Source organism: Akebia trifoliata, chromosome 3 (genome assembly GCF_017979445.1).
Source record: "Akebia trifoliata isolate Shusen 1 chromosome 3, ASM1797944v1, whole genome shotgun sequence".
NCBI classification, from domain to species: Eukaryota; Viridiplantae; Streptophyta; class Magnoliopsida; order Ranunculales; family Lardizabalaceae; genus Akebia; species Akebia trifoliata.
Window position 1 is genome coordinate 36,400,625 of NC_141377.1, and position 10,265 is coordinate 36,410,889.

Sequence of the window (10,265 nt, forward strand, 5' to 3'; positions counted from 1 at the left end):
TCGCATTGAATGATTTTTTTTCCCTTAAGAGTGGTGGGTTTTGTAAGTCCAACAATTTTGTATGTACACTTTTGTTTCCAATTGGTTCTAAATTTGATGAATCAAACAATGGACAACATCTTGGAACTTTTTGAGGTAGCCTCGAAACAGTCGTAAATGTGTTAGTTAAGTGAAATTGATTTTAATGGTTAAGTTTTATAAACTGTAAGAATATTGGTATTTTGTACCATGGGGCGAAGTAAATAGGAATTCAAGGAAATAAAATCTTTTTAAGTAACAAATCGATTCACCCATTATCAAGATTCTCAAAATTGAAAGAATGATGTTGGAAGCTAAGTATATGAGTCGAAATCCTCTTATAGGTAGGGAGAGCAACATTTATTAAGTCAACGACAAGATATGGTTGTGGCCCATTTGGCCTACACGTTTTGGGTATTTCAAATATGATTGGATTCTGTAATAAAAGGATGTCAATATAAGGAAACCTTGGTGGAATGGAATTGTACTAAAAAGAGGAACTCTAAGCCCTCTACTCTCGACCATAAAAGAATGGAATGGCACCCTATTAGAGTATCAAGTCGAAATCATTGGAGCAATAACTAGAGATATTGATCATTATCCATGCAATACAATGAACCCTAGCCAATCCAAATAATAGAGAGAGAAGAAGATGAGTTCAGTATTCAAGAAACAAGTTCATTCGATTCGCACAAAAAAATAAAGATATTATTTTCTTATACATGTTTTTTCTAGATCAATTTGTTGATCTTAATGGTACAAAGTATGCTTCCAAATAACTTTAATTTTAGGATCATGAGCATGATAGTTTCTTCAGATGTATGAATGATTCTAATTAATGTAAATAATGTTGAATGAATTTGTAATCCGTAAAATTCTAACAATTTTTTTTCACAATTTAAGCTACAAATCAAGGAATATATGATTCTTTTATAGAATATATTTCACAATTTCAAAGTTGAAAAAATAATTTGTTGAGAAAAATTTTCATATCCGTTATTGTTATTATAAATCATCATATTTAGCATTGGAGATTACTTTTTAGATAAACAAGTTGAGATAACAACAAATCCTTATTCCCAATGATTTGGGCTTGGCTAACCGAATCATGGTCCTCCATTCCACCTTGTCTAGAATTAAGTCTTTTGTTATTGAAAGTGGGTTCATTTTTGCTTTCACAATTTTCAATTACATTATTTTGAGTGTTCCTCTCAAATGAATATTTTTTCTAATTGATGTTGCAATTGACTTTTGTCGAACTTGTCCAAACCATCTCAAACGACTTCTCGTAGTTTATCGTTGATGCAAGCTACTCCTCTATTTTCTCGAATGCGTTCATTTCTAATTTTACCTTTCTTCATCTTCCCACTCATCCTAAGGGCAAACGTTAACAAAATCCTTATATATATATATATATATATATATATATTAAAGTGCAATAAATACACTTTGGAAATTGGATTTTGCACCAAAAATGACCTTGAAAATTTCCTTTTTACCAAAATACCCTCATATTCCAATTTCCAAAGTGTATTTATTGCACTTTAACATGTGTAAAAATCAATGATGTTGTAGATCGTGGATTTTGATGTCCGCCTACTACTTTGTTTCAGAGACCACCATTCGTTAAATTTAGGGGTGTGAATGGTCACCCAAGATAATAACTCCTTATTTGTCCTTTGTTCAGAGATTTAAGTTAGGTGGTTCAATTGAAAAAGTTATCGTATTTTGACTATTGCATATAGTCTCTATTTATGTTTTATGGAGTCGGGAAACTGACCTATTTTAATCATTGAATTCAGGTAATGTTTGGAATGATTTTTAAAGTTTTTGAGAGCTGGGTATATTTACACCTTAACTCCACAAGACCTAATCCACTTGATTAAGAAGATCTTCGAGTTGTGATCAAGTGATGAGTGTGCCCAAGAAAATAAAACGTAGATAAGTTATATTATAACAATGACAAAAAAAATGGATGTTTGGACTTGGGGTTGGAAAATAGGATGTATTGAATAACTTTAGAATACTAAATTTAATTTTAATAACTACAAGATACCTACTTCACTATTTCCACTGATATTTCTAATCATGCAATGTACAAAGATGTAACTTTAATATAATTTGGAAAAGTATCGAGAATTATACTTCTGCTTTGTTCTAAAATTTGAAATAAAATTGAAATTACATAATTAAAATATTTGTACGTATAGTGTCTTTTACATGTGTATATTAGTGGAATTTCGGCAACACTTTTGTACTAAGTGATATTTTGAGAATTCATAACTTTTTCGAAACTTTGAGTTACTTCAAAACTTATGGATCAAGGATTTTAGAAAAATTCAGGGGGTTTTAGATAATTCCAAAAGATTTTTGTGTGCTTTCTAAATGAATTTTCAAAGGAGGGGAATCCTTATTTATAGATTTTTTTAGTGACCGATGTTCAACATTGTTCACATTACTTTTGGGTGACTGGAAATATAGTCAAGTCACAAATCATCATTACTTAAGATTAATTTTGACATCCCAACTGAATGCGAGATCGGAGCAGTTATGACATGTTGGATTATGTTCACCCCTTTTAAATGGTGACAAATGTTACAAACTTGTCAAAATTCTGCTTTCTCTTGTGTTTTGTCACTTGATTTTAATAGGTGATGAGGTTTACAAATCGGACACCAAGTAATCATTACTTGCTTTATATGCCTGTGGCCATTTGTGGGTCACTGTGGCCCATTTTTGGCCATATAGGCGTGTGACTGATATTGAGTATCATTCACCTATTTTTTAGTTGGCCAATGTTTAATATCATTTTGCCTAGTTAGATGACCGATGTTCAATGTCACTCACATAGTTAGGTGACAAAAGCTCTATATCTTTCACTTGTTTTTTTAGGTTGACATCCTTTGACTTAGGTCAAGTGATACTTTTTGGCTTCTAAGGGACCCTTTTTGAAATATTTTTTTATTTTAAAGTTTAACTTTTGATCTCCCAAATCCCCCAAAGACTTCTCGAGTTTTTGATTTTTCTCTTGAGTTCTCATTTTTTTCAATTTACCAAAATTTCGCCCAGTATTTTGAAAAGATGTTGCACAATTTTGGTGTATACTACAAATGTAATTAAATTTATTTAGTTGAATGATTATTCAGATAATTTATTTTAAATTTTACATTTTGAATTCTCAATCTTTTACATATTTGCTTCTATATGCGTGGATCATTATTCATCTTGCATACGTTAGTCTAAATGTTTGTTTGTGAGTGTATGTGTGTTATATGGGTTATTAGTGGTGGTGGTGTATTCTTTTATCATTTATTGCAATATCATTTTTTCCATAGATTTGGGAATAGCAGTCTCAATTTATAAATTTCTTTTATTTAATTTTTTTGCGACACTTCTCTGTATTGAATTTAAAATTTCTCCAATTAATTATAATTTTAACTAAGAGAAGTTTAGGACGAACGTAGTAATGATACTAAATAGACCACATATCTAAATATGATGCCCAATAACTTGCCAACATAAAATTTTTGGGGGTTTCATTATCCAAGTTGCATAAAGCAAATTATGATTTCATTTGTAAAATTAACGGTGTTCAGTGTTTTAAAAAGTTTAAGCCTCGAGGGGTGAGGCTTACACCTCAAGTCTTATTGAGGCTTAACTCTTGATCTTGACTCGAAAAAATCGAATCAAACCTCCAATTTTTAAATTCTTTATTTTGTTTTTCTTATTTACCCTTCCTCATGTAATTTATTTACTAAAACTTCTTTAACTTTGGGTGTTTTAAGGTCAAGAAACAAAAGATTTAGAGAGAAATCTCAACTTTTTCTCATAAACCCTATTTTTTTTTCATACAGAGATTTCTTTATTGTACTTTCAATATGCATCTGAGTTCAATTCTCTCACATCTTATGAGTTTCTCAAGAAGATTTATGTCAAATAGAATCATCAAACCAAAACTTTATGTAGTATATAAGGTATTTGGTGTTATTATATACATTTTCTTTAAGTTTTTGTAAATAAATAAATATCATCTTTTTCTCTTGTTTTGTTTTTTGTTCTTCCTATTATTATTGATGGCGGATGCTAGTATTGTCTAGAGGAAGTGGTAAACAAGTGGATAGAGGTGGAGGTAATAAAAGAGACCTCGCTTGAAAGCATGGGTTGAAGTTAATGGATCAAATACTGGTTCAAGGAAGTAGTAAATTTTTGTACAATATGCATATTGTTTTGATGTAGTAAAGATGGATGAAGAAACTGAAAGACTATCTTGCATGCACTAGAAAAAATGGTGTTCCATCCTTACATGCATCTGAAGATGTTATAAATGAGATGAAAGCTTTTATACATTGAAGGGACGAGAAAAATAAGAAGATTAATCAAAACCATTTTGAAAATTTGGAAAATAAAGGAGCATATTATGTTGATCCCATAAACATGTCGCTTCATTATAATTGTTTTATTTCTTATGAATTTATTTTGATTTTTTATATATTTTTAGGATTTTTTTTATAAAATTTTCGAGGCTTACACTCCATTGCACCTTGAGGCTTATGCCTCGCCTCAATAACCCAAAACGCCTCAAGTGGACCTTAGGAACTTTAAAATTGGTGGTGTTTGATCAATCAACTACAATTGAGTACATGTTCTTTGTCCAAAATGAAATTATATGAGTAATCATTATCTCAGTGAATGTATTAGTATATTGTATGTTAAGAAAACAAGTGCAATTGAAAAACCAAACACAAGATGCAATCACACAAAGAAACATAGAGATTTTACATGGTTCCCTCTACATTGAGGTATGTCCACGGATCACACCGATTTCACTATGAAGAAAAACTCACAGTTACAGCTTACTCCCTTTTACCAAAAATGAGAAATATAAATACCCAAGGAAATTTAACTAGGGTTTTACATAATGTTAGTGAAATTACAAAAATACCACTGGGAAAATTTCTTTCGGGGGGGGAGGGGGCGCTGGCCCCCTCAAACCCCCCAGCGAGCTCACTGCCAAGCTCGACTAGCATGAAGGTGTGGCTTGATTTACAGTACCTCCTAGTTGACCAGTACTACCAAGTTCCACAAACCACAACATTGTACTCTTTGATCATTCTCAGTTTCTTTGAGACATAAATGCAATAAGTTTCTAGTTTTGTTCATATGGCTTACAAAGGATCCATATGAGCCCACGCTCGAACTTGAAGGCAAACATCTAAGGTTCTTGAAAGAATCTTTCCCAAATGATGTTAAAACAATTATTTTATTGGGTTCTTTATCAAAATATCCACTTTGGGATATTGCTTACCCCTATTTGGATCTTTGAAAACAAATACTCGTTGATTTATAGGCACTCCAAACAGTCTCAAGAATGCCTCCTTAGCCATGGAGCGATGGACTATTGAAGGCTTAGTTCAAAATGAAAGATTAAAGTTTCTCTAAACAATCTAGCAAGAAAGAGAAATAATCAATACTTAAAATATGGGTACATCCCCCATCCTCGGGCATATCATTGTATTTATATGATGTTACCTAAATGTAGAATATCATAGCTCATAATTGAGCACGAAGTAACACACCTCACTATGAGTTATAAAGAACTCTTCAAAGATGTTTAACACTCCCATTCTTCGGATTATTCGTAACCTCATCAAGTGACATTCTAAGTTTATATAGAATGTCAAATCAAAATTGCATTAACTTTATATGGTCTTTCCCCCTTGAGTTCACGAATTTGTGTGTACTTGGTATGAAATGGTTTGTGCCATCATCTCCTGAGGTATCTTATGGAACATAAATACTCACCATTACATAAAGTGGATTCCATCTTCTTTTATGAGTAAAAGAGAGAGTTATTTTTAATTGAGTAAAGATCAACTTATTCTTCTGATTCTAGAGGAATCAAATGGCTTCCTTTACCAAGCTGAATGTTGGGAAATCAAGAAATAATTATTACAGAGATTAGCATGTTGAGATAGATGAATAAAAGCTAGGATAAATAAAATCAATCATGAGCATAGTTGGGGGAATCTAATTAAGATAATCCCTGTAGTAGATGAAACATAGAAAAGTCAACTAACATGAGATTTATGCATGTATAAGAAAACCAGTAACATCACCAATAAAGAGTGATGTGGTGAAAGTTGAGGATTCCAAATGGAATGTTCAATGAAACATATCTAATGGGATGTTTTGACACCAAATAGCCTTTTAAACAAATTTTGTTATGTGCCTCAAATAGTAATATGCCTCAAATGCAATGTTTCAAGGTACATATGTTTGTTTCAAAATGTTTTGAAACATTTCTAATGCTTATCAATTGAAAAAATATGATTTCAATTCTAACCTTCATTTCAAACACTTCAAAAATTATTTGCATATTTATGAATGAATTAAAATTTAATGATTTAAAGTGGATATCTTGGAACATTCTGAATGCTTTGATTTCATTAGGTTTTTGGAAAGATAGAACTACAGAATGTCATGAGATTTTAAACCTTGATCACGAATTTATGATAAATGATATAAGAGAAATCAATAGACACTATATATATAATAAATCATAATAGTAGGACTTAAAGTTGCTACAATTTTGTGAGGGATAAACTTCCCATATAGTGGGGATAAACATCCCATCGAGCTACAATTTTTGTAAGGCCTACTTTATTGCCTTTACTCTTCACCCCCTCTAACTTTACTATGTTTCCTCTTTTGTGTTCTGATTGGAGGACCATGTGGCATTGTGTTAGGGTATCCAAGAAGTATAAAGTTAAATTCCGTGTTGATTATTCAAATTGATTCGTAGGTGGGACAAATTATGGCATATTGTAATTCTAGTCAAAATAAGGGATTATGTTGATGCTTAAAACTCTTGATAACTACTCTAGAGTCCAAGGGCTTTAGAATTATTAAGAAGATAGGGTATGTGGAATACAACTTTAGTAGTGATGCCCATAGAAAAGGAGGACTAGTAAAAACTGATGGATTGTAGATACCCCAAATCGACCATTTTCATTTTCTTTGGTTATATGATCAATAAAGACAGATAAATTCAAGAGGATATTTCCCTAGAAGTAGAGCTAGACTGTTAAGGTGGAGGTGTGCTTTTAGAATGCTATGTGATTGAGGAATTCCAGCTATGTTAGAAGAAAATTTCATAAGACAGTAAAATCGATTATACTTTATGGGGCTTAATGTTGAGCAATCAAGAAACATGCTCATAGAACAAGCAAGGTAGAGATAAGGACTCTTAGGATGGATAAGTGGAAAAATTAAGAAAGATAAAACTAGGAATAAAGGCATTTGTAAAAATGTAGGAGTATCTCCTATGTGATAAATTGAGGGAAAGTTGATTTGGATGTTTGGCCAAGTCCAACAAAGATTGATTATATCCTTACTTAGAAGGAACATGCAAATTGAAGTTGAAGGCTTTAAAAGGGTGAGAAGAATATCACAAAATAACGTGGATTGATGCAGTGAGAGCACAAGTGAACACATTTAAATCAACCTAAGATATGGCTTTAGATAGTTGAATGGAGGAATAAGATTCACCTAACCGACTACAAGTTTTTGGGGAAGGCTTTAGTAATGACGACGATGAATTGGTTATGACTCTAATGATTGGGTTGTGTTTTCTCTTATACGGAGTATGACTTATTATGTTTCATGTGATACATGATTACACAAATATACCTTATTAGTTGGTCTTTGGTGTTGACCATTTGTTAAGTGTTGTTGAACCACTTATTGACACAATTATGCTATCTAGAAAGAACATCCCAATGATAAGTACTACATAGCCCTTTCAAACCACTCCCTGAAAAGCCTAAGAAAATAGTTAGTAAAGTGGTGAACAATCATTATTTTTATGAGTAATGAGGAACTGCATGTGTGGAGTTAATATTTTACGGCAAGCACATACTACTTAATCGACCAAAGAACTATGGAGGCTACATAGGATTGATTTGTGTGTTTGATCAACCATCTCGTTTGGACCTAATTGGTGTAGTTGTATTGATGAAGTTTAACTGAATTTGAAATGTGTGGGAACACATACTTAGAATCATGGTGCAAAGTTTCACTTGCTTCGAGAGTGTTTCGACCAAAACATTCCAACTTCTGACATATTAGAATGAAATATAGCTATAAGTTTCGAAATTTTGAATGTATCACAATGTTTCAAAATTCCGAAACTTCACTACGTGTTTCAAAATTTTGAATATATTGCAAAGATTCATAATATTTCAGAACATTCTCAGTATGTTTCGTGAAACATACCAAAACTTATTGGTATGAACAAAAAATATATCTTTTATTGTTTTATTTAACTTTTCATATGAAAAAGGAATAAAACAAACTCATGTCTCCAGTTTCAGAGATGATGAATTGGGTATAAAAAAAAAAAAGAAGCAAAGATTTTCTACAGTCTACTTAAGAAAAGAGAAGGGCCCTTTTCCCCTACCGATTATGGTTCGATCTAAATAGGAACAACTAAACATAGAGATAAAAAAGAGTGAAAGAGTGAAAAATAGTTAATCCAGAGAGAAACAAAGAAATAGAGTTTGAGAACAAGAGAAAAAAAAAAATAGATAGAGGTACTACTCAATTGAAATGTTTTAAACATGCTGAAATGAATAAGTGTAAGATATTAGTTACAAGGTTCATTTAATCACTTAAAAGTTTAAATTTTGACATTATTTATGCATAAAGTGCAATATTTTGAGGCACCTATGTTTTTCAAAAATGTTCCATAACATTTCTAATGTATATTGATGTGAAAAAGTATGTTTTTCTAGTTGTATCTTTCATTTAATCACTTAAAAATCAGTTTGTATGTTTATTTATTAATACAGAACAATTTTCACTTATTTAAATTCAATGTTTCCCAATGTTTCTCTTACATTCTGATTTTTCCCATAAAAAGGAATGGAATGGAATTTTAAACCTTGCTTATATCGCAAAATATGGTCTTTAATCTTAGGAAAATAATTATGTTCTCAAAATTTAATTAATTCTCTCACAAAAGGGTATAACAATTTCAGGGTAAATTACAATAAAAGAGATTAAAAATGATGTGATATGTGAGTGGGCTCATAAGGCCTTGTGTTTAAGAAGAAGAGAGGCTTAAGTTGAGCGAAGTTGATGTTGCACATGTCATGACTATTGCTGTCAATAAGAAAACAGTTCTCATTGGCAACTATGTAAACTAGTTCAAGGGATGCTCGTTCGATACTTGGTGGAGGAGTGCTAGACAAATATTCGTCATTCCACTCTTGTGGGTCGGTTCTTAGATCAACTGTTGCTTTATGGGGATGAATTGATGAGCAACATATTTACATGAAAATGCGGAGCGTGTCAAAGTAGTGCTTGAAACATTTTGACTTATTTTAGACATCGGGTTTGTTTTAGATCATTTGAATATAGTTCTTGCTCCCTCCTTGATGTGGAATTTGGCTTTTGCCTCTGAATTGAAATATTGAGTTCAACTAATATACCTTCTCTTTTTTTTTTTTTTTTTTTTTTTTGAAACGGTTATTTTAGTATAGGTTAATGATGGTCATGCTCTCGGTCTTTGCTCTTTGGTTAATGGATTACATATGCATTTTCAATATTATAGTAAAGAAGAATGGATCAGACATTAGAGAAAAGGTTGAACAATTTGAGCTGGATTTTTCTTTTAAAAATTTCAACTTATGTTTGACTCAACAAGTGCAAAGCAAGGAAAAAATTTCAAATGCCTCGCGATGGGAATTGTTTTTTGTTTCATTTATAGATGACTACCTATACATGTCAAATGGAGGATGGGAGTATAATCATCAGTATATTTCTGAATTTTCTAAAAGAATGCGCCATCATATATACAAAAACAAGATGGAGTCACAGAGACAGAAAAACATACTCTATAAGGTACGATACAATTTTATTTGCATCTTTTGTATCAAAATCCTTGATTTTGAGTACCCAATAAATCTCTTCCATAAACACTATATTTGGCTGTAAGCAGGAGAAAATCCAAGTCTAAATCACTTACATGTGTGGGGATGTTTTACTGAAACTTACTTATCGAAACTTGAATCTCAAACTGCTGATCACTTGCTGCATGATATTGATCGTCACTACAAGGATTTCAACTTGTTCTTGCAAAAGTTCTCTCTCTCTAGTAAGATTCATAATCACTTCCAATGTTTAGTAACTTCTGGAGAACTTTCAAATTTTCCACTCTTGCTTCTTCGATAATTTTTTTATTTCTT